Here is a 14840-nt window from a genome sequence, read left to right as displayed (position 1 = left end):
TGTTTCAGCTGCGCTTGAGTGACATCATTCCAGAGTTAGTGTGTCCCCATAGGAAAGTTTTGTTTTGATCTTAGTAAGCTAGAGTCATCACCAGCATTACAGACTAAGATTGGCGTCATCTTGGATTGTTGATTCGAGGTCGGTGAGTTTAAGCTGTTCAGAGAGCATTTAGCAGAAAAACACTGTGGCCACATGGATCCTACTGACTGTTCAATGCTGCCTTCACCGCTCTTCTTCACCACCTTTGTTCTAGCATGCCGTCTGCAGCTGCTGCGTGTCAGTTACAGTGGATCGTCTTTGTTGGCACTCTACTGCAAACAAAATAAAAGCAGCGTTTATGAATGAACTCCTCAAACATTGCAGACTAATCCATTATTTTCCTCCTTCTGTATGAAGTGAAATCAGCACAAGTTGGTTTTCTCCACAGGGCCCCATTCCATTTAGATTTGTCTGCTCACTGTGCAGACAGCTGAGCAGCTCAGTAATAACATAGTGGTGTGATTAGTAACTGTAATTTGATTAGTGGGTTTAGTATGGGTACATTGTTGCTCGCTGCAGATTATGTGGTTCTGTTGGCTCCATCAGCTGGTGGCCTCCTGGTTACACAGCGGCCAACACGATAGCATGACAAAGCATGTAATACACACCGTGTCCATGTGACACGTGTGCGTGTCCATTTCACACTTGCAGAAGTGGGTAGGTGTGTCTATTACATTACACTGGGAGCTGAGAGTAACTGTAACTCGCCGCATGTCACTGGAGAGTGGCATTAGTCGAACATGTTAAAGTCCTGTTTGTGGCACATTAGTATATGTGAGGGGCAAACTCCTCAAGATGGGTGGTGACCATGGTGGCCATTTAGAAGTCGGCCATCTTGGATACAACTTTTGTTTTTTCAATAGGAAGAGGGTCATGTGACACATCAAACTTATTGGTAATGCCACAAGAAAAACAATGGTGTGCTTGGTTTCAACGTAACTTTATTCTTTCATGAGTTATTTACAAGTTTCTCTTTGTTCACAGCCATTGACATTTCGAAGAGGTTAACACGTGAGGAGTGGATCGAAATTGTGTTGATATCTGGTGAATGCAGTAACTGGGTCATTGCAGCAGATCTCCCATGCTACAGTTAGCAAACTGCTTGCTAAGTTTTGTGAAACTGGTTCAGTGTTGGATTTGCCAAAATGTGGACGCAAGAAAACTGCCACTAATGAAGAAACATCAGTGGCTGTCCTAGCTTCATTCAGCAAGAGCCCACAGCGTAGCACTCGCCGCATGTCACTGGAGAGTGGCATTAGTCGAACATCCCTTCGGCGGATATTAGCTACTCACAAATATTAGCTACCCCTTACAAACTCCAGCTACTGCAGCATCTCAACGAGGATGACCCAGATCAGCACAGAATTTGCAGAATGGGCAAAACAAAAACTGGAACAGGACCCTCAGTTCACGCAGAAGATTTTGTTCAGTGATGAGTCAAACTTTCATGTGAATGGTGAAGTTAACAAACAAAACCAGCGCTATTGGTCTGACACTAACCCACATTGGATGGATCCTCCAAGACTGTTGGACCAACAAAAGTGATGGTTTGGTGTGGTATATGGGTACAACGATAGTGGGTCCATTCTTCATCAATGGAAACCTCAAGGCCACTGGATATTTGAAATTGCTACATGATGATGTGTTTCCCTCTTTATGCACTGAAGCTGGCACGTTCCCTGAGTTTTTCCAGCAAGATGGTCACCACCACATTATGGGTGCCAGGTCCGAGCATTCCTAGATGATCAGTTTCCTGGAAAGTGGATTGGTCGTCGTGGGCCAGTTGAATGGCCCCCAAGGTCTCCCGATCTGACCCCCTTAGACTTTTATCTATGGGGTCATCTGAAGGCAATTGTCTATGGTGTGAAGATACGAGATGTGCAGCACCTGAAACTACGGACACTGGATGCCTGCGCTGGCATTTCTCCTGCGGTGTTGCTATCAGTGTGTGAAGAGTGGGAGAAGAGGGTTGCATTGACAATCCAACACAATGGGCATCACATTGAACACATTTGATAAGTGGTCAGAAACTTGTAAATAACTCATGAAAGAATAAAGTTACGTTGAAACCAAGCACACCATTGTTGTTCTTGTGACATTACCAATAAGTTTGATGTGTCACATGGCCCTCTTCCTGTTGAAAAAACAAAAGTTGTATCCAAGATGGCCGACTTCTAAATGGCCACCATGGTCACCACCCATCTTGAGGAGTTTGCCCCCTCACATATACTAATGTGCCACAAACAGGACTTCAATATCACCAACCATTCCCATGTTGTTACGCTGTATCCATATAAATAGCCCACCCTGTAGATCAGTAATTGCAGACGGGCTCAGAGCAGAGCCGCTGCTCCTACACATCAACAGGAGGCTAGAATGCCTCCCAGGCACCTTCTGAGTGAGGCATGTCCTACCAGGAGGAGTGGACCCCAGATGCACAGGACAGGAGTGATTCGAGCTCACGACTGGCCTGGAAACATCTCAGAGTTCCCCTCGATAAGCTGGAGGAGGTGCTGGGGAGAGGGAGGACTGGGCTTCTCTCCTCAGGCTGCTGCCCCCTCAACCCGGCCCTGGATAAGGCCAAGAAAATTAAAAGATGGGTCGGAAAAAAATTGAAATGTGATATTGTTAAAGAGTTATTTTGCCTAGATTACAGCCAACCCTGTGTAATAAACATTAAACATGTTACAGGGAAGTTTGAGTCTCTGCAGTCTGCAGCACGTTACGTAAAAACCATTATGTAGGGTTTGTACACTCAGAAACAGTGAAGAGAAGCAAGTGTGTGCGTGTTCCTGTCTAGCTATCTTTGTGAGGACCGCAATCTGCGTTCTACTATACTTGTGAGAACAGTTAGTTGTGAGGACACACACAGGCCTTTTTAGGCTCAAGATGTGGTTTTAGTGTCAGGGTTACAACTAGGTTATGGTTAGGTTCATGGTAAGGGTCAGGGTTAGGCACTCATTTTTAATGGTTAGGGTTCGGGTAAGGGGCTAGGGAAACCATTATGTCAATGAAGGTCCTCACTAAGATAGCTGAACGGGCTCGTGTGTGTGTGTTTCGCTGACAGTGATGGGCACTGATCTCCGAACTGACAGCCCAGTTAATCTCTCCAGTTACTGTCTTGCTCTCCTCGTCCTTCGTGCTCCAAGTGGCTCTCTGATCAGCTCGCATTAAAGCTGAACACTTTGACTGATTTGGAGGAAAATCAAAATCAATTTGCACCAGGGCCTCGATTCAGAGCCAGCCCCCCCTCCCCCTCAGGCCCTGCTTGTCACATCCCGTTGTCGTGGAATTGACGTTTTGACACGCAAAGTTAGATTAAAAAAGAGTCAGAGAGAGAGAGCGAGAATGAAACCGAGTCTTTTCTACCTCCCAAAGCGTCCGTGGGATGAAGGTAAACTGGGACGTGTCTGAGCGGTTCAATCGCCGGCTGTCAGTCAGCACCGCTGAGCTACCTGCTAACTCAGTGGCCTGTTCGGTTGTCTCCACGCTGCCCCCCGATGCTGGGAGAAACACGACAAAAGGACAGGAAATGATGAACAAATCAAGTTGGCGGCTGATGGACGAGGAGAGCAAAAGACAGCTCGGGAGCGGCTGAGTGACAGGTTTGATTGAAAGCGGGCTGTAGAGGAGCAACAGACTGACATCCAGATGGAGAGTGACGAGCTAAAGCTGGTGTGTGACACCGAACACTGTCAGACATCAGGCGGCAGCAGCACGGCGACTGTGCCGCGTGACGGACAGAAGGTTGTCACTGCGAGTAAAACCAGTGAAGGCTGATTGGCAAGAGTCTTATCAGAGGTTTCCTGTGTTTTAACATGTGTGTGTCTTTGTGTGTGTGCATGTGTGCGTTTGTGTGTGTGGAGTCTCATTGGAAGTGGTAAAAAGAGAGGGAGATCAAGACGTGGATGAGTGTCCTCATCACTCACACCAGAGGACGGCCCCCACGTGTCCACTTCTGCTCTCACTCTCACCATGCTTTTGTCAGCTGGACCAATTTAGACCAGCCAACTGTGTGTGTGTGTGTGTGTGTGTGTGTGTGTGTGTGTGTGTGTGTGTGTGTGTGTGTATAGTCTCATTGGAAGTGGTAAAAAGTAAGAGAGGGAGATCAAGACGTGGACGAGTGTCCTCATCACTCACACCCAGAGTGAGTGTCCACTTGCCCCCACGTGTCCACTTCTGCTTAAATCCAGTCACAACTTTGACTTCCAACTAAATGGAGCGCTCCTCTTCCATTTATAGCCAAATACTCTCAGCTCGAGAAAATGACAAAAAGAGTCCGAAAGCTCCGTGCAGACGAAGTAAAGGCAGTGCGAAGGCTTGATTGGTGACTTGTTTCTTGGTTGTTGCCCTTTCAAACCCACTGATCCCGTCTGCGGGACGACTGCGTTTCTCCTCCCCTTTGCATTTTTGGGTTTTTCTTAAATTCGAATTATAACTGACATCATTTGGGATCACCTGTAAAAGCCCATTTTTTTAAAGTTCAGTGAAAGTTATCAGTGAGTCCAGCTCAGATTCCAGTTGTGTATTTTTTACTGTCCACTCTGTGTTTCCTGTGGATTACTGGCAGTAAAGCTGCGTTTTGAATTAATTTCTTTTTTCTTTGTGTGGGTCCTAATCCTGCCTGCCACACAGCTGAACCTAAAAGCAATGTGTCTTCAGGTTTCAAACGTACTCTGTCAGTACTTTTTACTGCACCAGTACTGTATCTGTACTGTATCAGGATACATTTTTTACCCTAAAGGACCTGGACCTGACGATGTCCAGTGTTGTCACGTGGTTGAAGCCGGAGGTCTGAAAGTGTCTAAAGTGATGGGGATGCAATGGAAAAGGTAATGACCTGCAATGCACAGCTGATACAAAAGTAACTCAGATGTCTGAAATTCAGCCATAGAATTGATTAGAATAAACTATTATTGTCATTGTACATGTACAACGAAACTGTAGGTCTGTCAGGTATAAAATATAAAGTAACGGTTAGCGAGGTGAAGTGGGCGTTTCTGGAGTTAAAATAGTCCAGAGACACATCACTGCAGCAACTGCCAATGGGAGCAAAGGATCCTTGCTATTTACTTTGGACAGGCTGTTCAAACATGAGAGCGCTACCTGGACGACCAGAGCCTGGAGGACCACGATGAAATCACACGCAGGTATGAATTCAGGTGTGCTTTGAAAATGTGAGCTGTCCCTGTGCCGTGTACCATAGGCACAAAGGTAGAAAACACCTGTTTAGGCAATGTTACAGTGACTGAGCAAAATAATACAAGTTTGCCATACACACACACACACACGCACACACACACACACACACACGCACACACCCACACGCACACACACACCAGCTGTTGTGGAGGAGGAGCTCTGTTTGTGGTCAACTGATTGCAGGCTAGTGCATCTTTCGGGATTTTGAGGCGCACAGACTGAAGGCAGAAATGAAGACAAATAAAAGTGTGCAGTGGAAACAAACACAGTACAAATAATAGTAGATGTTATACATACAGACATGAGAAATGTGACGTTAGACCGTAAACTCGTGTTAGACGTGTTAAAGGAATATTCCAGACCTCTGCAGTGCACACTCGGAGCAGAAACTGGTTTCATCATTCTCCAGTTACTGTGTCGAGATACACAAACTCGTTATTCTTAAGGTCAAACGTGTTGACATGTATGGACCTGATAAAGTTTTAAACAGGTCAAATAATCTGTTACCATAAATATATATTTGTTTAAAGTTCACTGACAGAGAGGTGGGTTATTAAGTAAGTTTAGATCAGTGTATAAATATGTAAATATTTACACAACAAGGGACTATACTAGGTTTATTTATTTATAATAACTGCATTTATTCGACTGTGCAATCCAAACACATACATGTGATGAGCCAATGACTGAGCATTTACTTCGTTGTAGCAGGAAACACACATTTCTTCACATGGATCGTTTTCTTGGATTTAATGTTCATTTGTTTTGTTTTTGCCTCTCAGTTAGAAATAAAAATCAGATCCATGTTTATTAAGATTATAAATAAAAAAATAACTGAAATGTTCAAACTGGAAGTTACAGTTACAGGAGGAGGAGTCAACATTTAACTCTAGTATCGGTTTCATGGATCTGTGTTCACGCGCCCTGTTTGGTGGCTCGCTCTGTAAGAAGACGTCTCCGAGTCTCAGGGAGAGCTTTCCTCTTCGATAACTAAACATGTGGTAATACTTCCCGTGTAACCTCGTGCACTGAGTGTAATTAATTGAGATGCCGTTGTGGTGCGTTTGTAAAACAAGCTGCTTCATGTGTTTGTGCATAAACACATGGATCAAGTTGATTTTCAGGCATCATCGCGTCCTGATAACTACGGGGTTCCACACCACCCCCTTTTAATTAGCTTGATTATATTGTTAGGCTTTTTTCCCGCCGACATAACTGGAGCCGCTCTTTTAATTAGAATTAATTGCACTCTAAGTGGAGGTCTTTCAGTGAACATTAATATAAATTGTTAACTAATTAATCATCCTGTTGCTGACTCCTCTCTCGTTCGCTAAAGTTCATCTTGACCTACCCGAGTTCAGGTTTCTGGAACCTGCTGTGCTCCATGTGCGGGACCCTTGGCTGGGGTCAGCTGCTGACCTCTGTGCTAACATGATATCATGGTCTGTGTGTAAGCTAGTGAATCGGGCACGTCACGCTCACTGACACTGGAGGCGAGTCACGCTTGCTAATGGGCAGCGGCTGTGACATCCAGTGTCATCACACGGTTCAACCCTGTGATGGCGGCGAGCTGACAGGCCTATTAGCCGGGGTGGGGGTCTGACACAGATAGCCCCTGACAGGGGGAGACGTGGAGGGGACCGGGGGTGTTGACGCTCTGATCGGAACAGAATGCAGACGGCGTAAGAGAAGCAGCAAGTTTGCATTCAGCTTCAGAAGTTTACGTTTTCTAAGTAAGACGACGCATCGAGTCTGAACCTTCAAGCTTAACCCTTTAAGACCTACCATAGAACCAAGTCCACCAGAGCTTATATTATATGTTTACATGCTGTGGAGCCATTTTTGGGAGCATTTCAAGTTGCTATACATCAATACAACCATTACAGCCTAAATTTTAATAATATGTCTGCATTAAGTGCATAGTAATTACATAAGTTGCAAAAAAGTGCAATAAACTACAAAAAAATTATCCCTCAAAACTGTAAATACAAAAAAGTTGCACAAAATAGTTTCCCACCACAGGAAATTTATTTTGAGTGTCTTCATAGTTTTATTTTTGAAATACACCAATTTTTATATACTGCAGGAAAAATGAAAATAAATATTATAATGCAAATTTGCAAAAAAGCAGCATATGCATCAAAATAAACTATTTCCAGCAGTGCAATATGAGTCCTAAGCATCCCAGAAACAACACAGAAAGTCATAAAGTCAAAGATAACTTTTAAAAACACCAGTATAGGCTCATGAGGCCCTGATGGTAAAAAACTACATTTCCGCGAAAATGACGTCACTTCCGGTTTTGGGCAGGTCATGGCGGACATGTGATAGTTCGCGCTGACGTCTTATCCAATGTAGGAAGTGTTACAAACAGCTGATCGGATCAGCAAAGTGTGTTTCTGGAATATTATGTTTTTGTTGCTGCAAGTGCTTTTTATGCAGTTTTTGCAAAACTATATGTGGAAGGAAACTGTGACCGAGGACAAGCTGATGGCAGAAGATGTAAGTACAACTCCTCCGGTTTCATATGCAGAAAAAATTATTGCGCTAGCTTACGTAGTTGCAGAGCTACCGGGATTTAAAAATAGTTACGCAAAACAGAGCGTGCAGCTCCGACCGGCTTTAAAGGGTTAAACACCTGAAACAGATCCAAACGTGGCTGAAACGGCTTCTTGCAACAGTCCAGTCACTTATTTATACAGAAGAAGGCAACCCTAGCTGCTTTTAAGTATGTAAAGTATCCATAACAGTGACAACACTAAACAGACAGAGAAATACAAACAGGAAAGACACCTAACAGGACAACAGTCCTCCACGTGGTGGCAGAATAAATGAAAGGTAAATGGGTTTAAACAGGAGAGAGAATAACAACAAACAATAAATAAAATTCAAATAAAACAGCAGCGATGACGACATAGTACCGCTCTGTGTGCTGAACAGTTATTCACACAGCCCCAAATCACAACAGTCGCCTTCAAGGTGTTTATAGCAAAGACCCTACAACAACACAAAGAAACCCCAACAATCACATGACTAATAATAACAAGGATGATTCAGTGCAGACAGGTCTGTTGACACATGGTGAGTGAAGAAGAAACACCCAGTGCATCATGGGAATCCCCCAGCAGCCTAAGGGAGGATTCGGGGTCACCTGATCCAGTCCTATGCTTTAGCAAACAGGAAAGTTTGAATCTTCAAGTAGAGATAGTGCCTCGACCAAAGATGACCAACGTAGAAGAATCGTGATGATGTATTTAGTTGACAGTGGTCCCACAGTCAGAGATGGCGGTTGGACCTGTACGGCCACCAAAGAGTCTGGGACAAAACAAATCATCTCACAGAGCTGCAAACACCTGCGTTTACAAAGAACAGGAATACGGCAATGAACTGTTCAGCTCGACACTGACACCTGCAGATGTGCATTCAGGTACCATCCAGCATCAAAGGTGATCCACTGTACACACCGTAGCTACAGTCTGAGGTCTGTGGCCACTTATACAAGCACACGAGCCACTTCCTGTGGATGCACGTTACTATAGCCGTATACTAAGAGCTGCATGTCCCAGTGGAAAAGTAACATCCTGACCTGATGATGAACTATGTAGAAAACAGCTTTCCACACGTGTCACTGTGCAGGGGGAGTCTCCTCAGATAAGAGCATGAACCACCATCAGGACTGTCGTGTTACTGCAGCCTGTGGCTTTGCAAACGAAGCAGTTTGTTATCAATGATTGCTGATAACAAACTCTTGTTACTGTGGTCCCTCACTCATCGGGGGAGTTACGTTCTAAATATAACCAGCAATAGGTGAAATTTGCAAAGTAGTCAGCTTTATTATTTACAATTATTACAGATGTTTTAAAACCCGTCACTACACACTTTATACACTTTTCTCAGACAGGCATGAGCATTTTCACACTTTTCTCTCTTGTTTAAACTCTCAAAGTTCAAACCTTCAGGTCCAGAACCTGGAGATAGAGCAGCTGCAGAGAATTCAACATTAATGAATCAATGGTTTGGAAGTGTAGGAAGCAAGAAGTAAAGTTGAGTTGAGTTCGACTTATCTGACTGTTTTGTTTCACTTAATGTGCACATAATATGAAAAATACTTCTACCTTCCTTTAGCATGTCCAGAACTTTCTGCGTGATGGTTAGCATCTTCCTCTGGGGGTTTGGGTGCTACCGCCTTTGACTGTGCAAAATGTTTCGTCGACATTATTGTTTGTTGGGGAGAAAACAAACACACATGCAGCACTTCAGAGTCGCACTGATTGAAGATTTATGTAAATTTGACAAGCTGAACGCACTCTCTGCTGTACAGGAGACTCGGCACGGAGGAGATGGATTGGCAATGGTCTACAGCCAATCAGGATGGAGAACACAATGCGCTGTAAAAAAAAAAAAAAAAACATGCAAAAGTGCACCTAAAAATATCTGCGAAACAGCGAAGGTGAACTGCGTTACAGCGAGGGCCGCTGCGCTGGTGTCCTAGGACCAAAGCAGCCCATCCCGGGGTCGTCACCTCTGACACTTTTGTCGTTCTCTGTCAGATTGCAGCTCTGCACGAGCGTTACACAGAACCACAGCCTAATAAACAAACTGTTTGGTCTTCCTCCTTCATAACATCTGCACCGGGAGAGAATGTTTTTAATAACTTACCTGGATCAAAGTTTGTATTGTTAGGGGCGTGGCCTCTCTGACTGACAGGTGGATGGTGACTGTAGCTGCTAGCTGTCTGCTAGGCTTCAGCTAAGCTAAGCAGGGTCTCTGAACTGGACCTCTGGACCGTGTTTGCAGCCCAATACCACGCCTGTCCATTTTTTCTGTTCTTAAAAGCATCAAACACATGGTTGGAGATGAAAACGCTTTTTCTGTGAATCTGTGGTTGTGCCACCATCAGCCAAAAGTCAGTGCTGCAGATTCCCTTTTAAAAACAACAGGCTTTAGCCTTTCACTTCACTTCCTCTAGCACTTAATTAAAAAATATATCAACCCACTGAAGCCTGACGATTCCTCAGTAAGACGACTCACACTGAGGTCGTGTGCATTATAGGTATTCTAACTGTTCTCCTCCATGTTTAGCATCTCAGTGTGTACCTACCATCCTCCCTCTGTCTTTCTGCTGCATCCAGCTCAGTGCTGGGAGCTCACAGGCTGACTCCTTCCACTCACCAGGGTGTAATCTCTCTTTGTTTACACTGCCAAGGGGTTATTTGGCTGTCTGTTAGAGTGTGACACAGACAGCGCTGCACTGTCAAAGCCAGCCTGAGCACACTGCAGACGAGCAGATTCTGCATTCAGTGTATCTAACACGTCAGCGAGCGCTGACAGTATGTGATGGCCTACAATCACACAACACGCTCTGAAAGACACCATTCATCCATGTGCCAGGCCAAAAGAAGAAACACTGATTGGACGTTAGCTGGTGGCCGTGCTAACACTTGTCATTTCACCCTGAGTCTGAAGACCTGCTGTTAAAGACGGGATTTTGTCAGATATTCTCTGTTGGTGTGGTTCCCGCTGCTGGACCTACCCCCTCTTTCATATGTTAACAGTTTGGTGTGTGGACACTGGAGTCAGGAGGTAATCACGCAAATAAATTAGCAATGCATAAATGTTTTTAGAGATCCAGGAACCTGAATACCTCCACGCTCTGGTTTCTGCACTGCTGACTGAGTGACACGTCCAGTTTCACAGGGAAAGGTCGGAAGAAGATTTTTTACAGAATTTCAGTTTGTCATTGAACGTCCTCAGAGCTGCAGAACGTCTCCTGCACGACGCTGTAAATTCATGCAGTATCAAGATCTGATCCTAGCTTCAGACCCAGCTGAGGCCTTCACATTTCCAGGAGCGCCGTGGTGGACAGCTGTAATCTGTCCGGACTGAAGCGGTGTGTATGATCAGGACTTTCCTGCTGTGTGTTCACAAGTGTGTGTTTGGTGCAACACAAAGGTGTGCGACACCTCATCAGACTGAAATCACAGAGAGTCTTAAAAAGCTCTGAGACACATTTCATCCATTACGTCAATTATGAATTAGCACCTCTCCGTAATCGCTCAGCGCTCGCCCGGCTCTCTGTCAACTGCTGTCTTCATTAGCCAAACACACGACATCGGCTCATTCTTCTTTCTGCAGCAGCTCTCCGTGCACGCGACGTATGCACACATGTGCACAGGGAGGTTACAGTTTACAGGCTGCACGTGTGAAAGGCCCTCAGCACACAGCGCCATCACTTCTTAAAATGCGGTGGACTTAGAGGAAGTTGGAATGAAATGGGCCCCTCTCAGTAAATCAGAGTTTAATAAGACTGACAAACGAAGCAGGGCCGGTCAAAGCTGCTGTCTGTACATCGGTGAGCAGTTCACTTCATTAACAGTGGACAGGAGCACTGTGTGAAGATGGACACTCATGACTGAGCGCAGAGTTGTCATCTCACTCTTTGGGCAGCAGGAAACTGCTTTGGGGGAAAAGGTTACAACAAATCTACAACCTGCTAGTTAGTGACTCACTGACAGACAGTGCAGGTGATCAGCCTCCAAAAGAAGAGGAACCAGCTCTGTGTTGGCTGGAGGGTTAGGGTCAACCCTCAGAGCCTCTCTGACTGCTGCTTTAACGACTGGACAACATTAATATTAATCCTGATCATCACTGACGACTACTTACAGGCTGAGGTAGAGGGAGGCTAAAAAGAGGCCGACATGAGGAACCTTTAGGGGCTGAATCCACTGTGGAGAGCAAACAGTCAGTGATGCTCTTCCTGATGCTCCCAGGACAAAGAAGGACTGGATTACATGTATGTTCCATTCGTCATACCTGTGGTGTGCAGGAGCTCAGTGAGTGTAAAAGACCACAACAGCAGCCAGGCTGTACACTTCAGTGTCTCCATCCCTGAAAACAAGGGCAGGTCCAACCTGCAGAGGGTAAAACTCTCCAAAGACAGCGAGTACAGCACAAGTAGGCGGGGTCTGGTACTCCACAGAGCACGAGTCTTCTTTAACTTCTACAGACGTGGAAAAGCCTTCAGTGACAGGCAGTGTTGGGAAGGTTACTTTTAAAATGTATCCCACTACAGATTACAGATTACAGATTACATGACCCAAAATGTATTCTGTAACGTATTCCGTTACGTTACTCAATGAGAGTAACATATTCTGAATACTTTGGATTACTTAATACAATATCGTGCTGTTTACAACTACATGAATGTGATTTATTACTGTTACTGAAGGTTACTCTCCACACCAACACCAACTACATGTTTAAATCTTAATATAAATGAGTAACAGTAGGTGGACATTAGGTAAGGCTGCACTTTTTGCAGTGATCTCGTGTAGAAAACTATTCCGCGCGTATATAAAGCAGGTCTGCGGCTCCGAACCGTAGTAAAGGGACCTCTGGCTAATACGGTGGGTTCTGTGTCGGCTCGTAGCTGAAAACTAGCTTTACTTTGTTGTCTGGGTCAACTTTGCTAGCAGAGACAGAGAGAGGCGTTGAAAGGCTGCTCCAACAGAACTTGTTGTTTCAGAGGAAAACACGAACACGGTGTACAGTCGAGTCTTAATAGCTTACTTACAGCTGGGCTACACTGCCCATCAGGCTACATGCTTTAGGGCGATGCCTGTAACACTGAGCCTATTGTTTTCATATTAAATAATTTTTTGAACAATAATTTTAAAAAATATTTCTTCACGTCATTATGCGGCCGCAAGTAGAGGTGACATCGCAAGATTGAGACACAGGCATTAGAGCCTCACGTGTTTTGTTTGGGTTTCCACCGGCGTGGAATCACCAAAAACAGAGAGACCATAGCCTAACATATGAAACAGGAAGTACCGCCGTGTAATCCATTTACTTCAACAAAGTAACTGTATTCTGAATACCACCTTTTTAAACGGTAACTGTAACAGAATACAGTTACTCATATTTTGTATTTTAAATACGTAACGCCGGTACATGTACTCCATTACTCTCCAACACTGGTTACAGGGCATAAAAAAGGACCAACCTCTTTAACACATCCGGCATCGTTGTGAGACCGTCTCAGACTAGAGATGTGGATGTTTGATGAAGGTCCTCCTCTCATTGGAGGGTTTGGACACAGTGTTAGAGCTGCAGTTTGGGTTTGGTACTTTAGAGGTGATGGTCGTCTGACTGTTGGTGTTTTGTCTGTATTATTGTCTTTACCTTGCAATACTAAAGCACCTTGAGGCAACTGCTGCTGTGATTTGGCCCGATATAAAAAACTGAATTATACTGTGATCAGGGCTTCGAAATGCCTGAATATCAGTAACTATCCTCCTACAGAGAGGAGCAGGCAACACTCCCTCGAAGAGGAAAACAAGCTAACGTCTCAAAGACACAGCAGCTAACCTTTAGCTGAACAGCTGTTAGACAGCTGCACACATGCAGGGATTTCTCTGATGGTCAAACACTGCATTTAAATTCTACAGGTCACTTTTTGATTGACAAATAAGCGAGCAATCAGAGAGTCTAAGCTAACCAGAGCATGTGGGGGGACCTCTGCATGCAGCTCAAAGTGTTTCCTGGCTGATAGCCTGACAGGCGCTGAGCAGAGCCTCCTGCACACTGGGCTAAGTGAGTTAGCATGGGGCTGCTGGCTCTGTAATAAAGCGTTTAATGGACACACAGCTTCTCCCTGCCTTCCTGGGGCTAACACTAAATCCCTCTTTACTGTCGCTTGCCCAGATGTTAGTGAGTTATCCATCTCTCCATCACCCCAGAGGCTGCTGCATCCATTTACCGGCTCAAATACACATAAAAAGTTGTTTTAAGTCAGACCTGTTTCCTTAACTACACACAGGAAATCACAACCTGAGGCATGTTTCGCTTTAATGTAGCGCCTGGATACTCTGGATGTTTCTGTGAAAATGTAATTGTTTTCCACTTTTACTCATAGACAGAAGCAGAAATGTTGAAATGTCTTTCAGAAATGTAACACGAACACACCAATTAGCAATGAACCTGACCCCTGACCCTTACAGGAAGTGGAAATGGGTTAGGTCAGTGTTTCGTTGTGGTTTGGTGTCGGGTTATAAATAATAATAATAATAATAAATAATAATCTCAACAGCCTGGGAAGCCAGTGACTGTGACAGAACAACTTAAACCCCTCAGTGGACATTTTACCCTGAACGACACCAACGCTGCAGACGCTGTGAGGATGTCGAATGGAGGTGGTGGTTTGTGTCTCAGGTTTATTAGTCAGTCGAGTTCCCAAATGGGAAGTTTGCACTTTTTACAAAGTGAAAATCAGAAACCTTCCTGCCGAGTCTCGCCGTCAGTCACCTGACCTTCCCCACCTTTCCATGCTTCTGTCCGCTCCTTCGTTTTGTCTGCCTGGTTTCTGAGAACTCGTCAGAAGTCTTTTTGATTCTTGTAAACTCGTTTCTTCTGCTAATTGCATTGTTTCCCGTCTGGTGTTGGACTCCTAAAGTCTCCGTCCTGACAGTCTACATGAATGATCTTTTCCGAAGGAGGGGAACATAAAACAAACAGTGCTCTCCTGTCTCCTACTCTCATATTTTTTGATCCTTCCTCCATGACCTTTCCCCGACGCTGTATTCAGACAGACAGCAGCA

The 14840-nt window shown here is 44.8% G+C and overlaps 1 long non-coding RNA gene across 1 annotated transcript in view; it reads right to left on the bottom strand.

Annotated features, from left to right (window-relative positions):
* LOC146526323 (uncharacterized) overlaps positions 1 to 14840 on the bottom strand; it is a 90694-nt gene that overhangs the window by 57630 nt on the left and 18224 nt on the right. The gene's annotated exons all lie outside the window — the stretch shown is intronic.

Source organism: Neolamprologus multifasciatus, chromosome 1 (assembly GCF_963576455.1).
Source record: "Neolamprologus multifasciatus chromosome 1, fNeoMul1.2, whole genome shotgun sequence".
NCBI lineage: Eukaryota > Metazoa > Chordata > Actinopteri > Cichliformes > Cichlidae > Neolamprologus > Neolamprologus multifasciatus.
This window is presented reverse-complemented; position numbering and strand designations above follow the sequence as displayed.